This window comes from Corvus brachyrhynchos, unplaced genomic scaffold (genome assembly GCF_000691975.1).
Source record: "Corvus brachyrhynchos isolate BGI_N302 unplaced genomic scaffold, ASM69197v1 scaffold212, whole genome shotgun sequence".
Lineage (NCBI taxonomy): Eukaryota > Metazoa > Chordata > Aves > Passeriformes > Corvidae > Corvus > Corvus brachyrhynchos.
Window position 1 is genome coordinate 81,220 of NW_008236768.1, and position 2,727 is coordinate 83,946.

Consider the following 2,727-nt stretch of genomic DNA (forward strand, 5'->3'; position numbering starts at 1 on the left):
GATGGAATTTTTATCCATGGGAAGGGGATTTTCCCACGGGAATTTGGGGAACTCATCCTTCAAATTCCTCCTCCCGGAAGTTCAGAGCTCCAAAAGCTCCGGAAAATTGGGAAAGGAGAATCCCAAAATTCTATTGGAGCTGGAAAAACGGGGAACAGCAGCCGCCTGGAAAAATCCAGGGAGGAATTCCCAGAATTTCTGTGGAATTCCCGGAATTTCTGTGGAATTCCGGGAATTTCTGTCAAATTCCAGGCGAACTTTCCCTGGGGGGAGCTGGAATGATGGAAGGAATTTCCCGGGTTTTGTGGGAATTCTCAGGGAATTCTCGGGTTAATGGGAAAATTCGATTAAAGCCCCGAGAATTCCTTAAAAATTCCACTTTTCCCTCTTTTCCCAAGGGAATTATTCCCAGCTGGAATATTCCGCATTGGCCACGAGGACGGAGATTCCCGGGCTGGCATTTTTTGGGAATGAGCTGCGGGATTTGGGATAGGAGCCTTGGGAATGCAGAGGAGGAAATGCAGGAGCAGAATTCCCAACTTTTCCCAGGATTTTCCCGGCGAATCCTCCCGTTATTAATGAATCATTAATGAATCATTAATGAATCATTCTGGAGCCGTTGTTTATTTCCCCTCCCAAATCCTCCTTTAAGGAGCAGAATTCCAAGTTTTATTTGTCGGGAAGCGATTTAAATAGTCCCCGAGTTGTTGGAATATTCATGAGCTTTGTTTGCATATTCATAAAATGATTTAAATATTCGTCAATAAATTTGCATATTGAGCAGGGGCTCGCCGTCGGATCCTTCCCAATGAATTCCTCATTTAGGAGGAAATTTCTATCCCTAAATATTCCCAATCCCAGCGGTTTTTCCAGCTCCATGCACGCCGGGAACGGGGAAATTCCAAGCCGGAAATTCCTTGGAATTCCTGCGTTTAACAGCGGCAGCTTTTCCAAGACCAACGATTCCCAAGATTCCCACCAATCCTACCGGGAATTCCTTCACCCCACCCCCCCCGGATTATCCCAGAGGGAAGCGGGAAAAGCAGCAGGAAAATCGGAATTCCCGAGGAATTTCCTTATTTATCCATCAAAATTCCCGATTTTTTTCAAAGGGATTTCCCAGGAACGTTGGAGCCGGAGGATGCTGGGGTAACGCCACCCCTTTCCCAGGGAATCGCATCCCTCTCCCCTTCCCAGGAATTCCAGAGCTGCGGGATCCCAGGACAATTCCCAGCCCTCTCCTGGGACAATCCCGGGAATCCTGCGGGAAACGGAGCGGGGAGAGAGGGAGGGAGCGGGAGAGAGCCGAGGGGAGAGAGGGAACGGGACAGGGGAGAGAGGGACAGGGAGAGAGGGAACAGGGAGAGAGGGAACGGGACAGGGGAGAGAGGGAAGATGGGAACGGGGAGAGAGGGAACAGGGAGAGAGGGACAGGGAGAGAGGGAACAGGGAGAGAGGGACAGGGGAGAGGGACAGGGGAGAGAGGGAACAGGAGGGGGAGAGGGAACGGGGAGAGAGGGACAGGGAGAGAGGGAACAGGGAGAGAGGGACAGGGGAGAGGGACAGGGGAGAGAGGGAACAGGGGAGAGGGACAGGGGAGAGAGGGAACGGGACAGGGGAGAGAGGGAACAAGGAGAGAGGGACAGGGGAGAGGAACAGGGAGAGAGGGACAGGGGAGAGAGGGAACAGGGAGAGAGGGACCAGGGAGAGAGGGACAGGGGAGAGGGACAGGGGAGAGAGGGGAGGCGACAGGGGAGAGAGGAACAGGGAGAGAGGGGAGAGGAGAGAGAGGGGAGAGGAGAGAGAGGGGAGAGGAGAGAGAGGGAACAGGGAGAGAGGGAACGGAACAGGGGAGATGGGACAGGGGAGGGAGGGACGGGAGAGAGGGAATGGGGAGAGAGGGAACGGAACAGGGGAGGGGGGAGAGGGCAGAGAGGGGAGAGGGAACAGAACAGGGGAGAGAGGGAACAGGGGAGAGATGGAATGGGGGAGGGATGGAATGGGGAGGGAGGGAACGGAACAGGGGAGAGAGGAGAGGGGAGAGGGAATGGGGAGAGAGGGACAGGGGAGGGAGGGAACAGGGAGAGAGGGGAGAGAGGGAATGGGGGAGAGAGGCACAGGGGAGAGAGGAGAGGGGAGAGGGGAGATGGGAACAGGGGAGGGAGGGAACAGAAGAGGGGAGATGGGAACAAGGAGATGGGAATGGGGAGAGAGGGACAGGGGAGGGAGGGAATGGAACAGGGGAGAGAGGGTCAGGGGAGAGGGGAGAGGGGAGAGGGGGGAGATGGGAGATGGGAACGGAACAGGGGAGAGAGGGAACAGGGAGAGAGGGACGGGAGGAACAGAACAGGAGAGAGAGGGAACAGGGGAGAGAGGGAACAGAACGGGAGAGAGGGAATGGGGAAGGGAGGGAGAACCCCAAGAGGTGAGACTGGGACAGGTGAGACCGGAACAGGACAGGGGAGACCGGGACAGGTGAGGGGGAGCTGCCCAGGTGAGCCCGGCCCAGGTGAGCCCAGCCCAGGTGAGCCTGGCCCAGGTGAGCCTGGCCCAGGTGAGCCCGGCCCAGGTGAGCCCGGCCCAGCCGAGCAGCTCTCACCTGTCCTGCACAGGTTCTCACCTCTTCAGGTCTCACCTGTGTGGGGGCTCCCCTTTAGGGGCTCAGCTGGGCTGGGCTGGGCTCACCTGGGCCGGGCTGGGGTGGGGTGGGGCCGGGCAGGAGGGCGC

At 57.1% G+C, this 2,727-nt stretch overlaps 1 protein-coding gene across 1 annotated transcript in view; it reads right to left on the reverse strand.

Moving 5' to 3' along the window:
• Positions 1 to 2,727, reverse strand: part of GATAD2A (GATA zinc finger domain containing 2A) — a 32,848-nt gene that overhangs the window by 29,199 nt on the left and 922 nt on the right. The window lies entirely within an intron of this gene.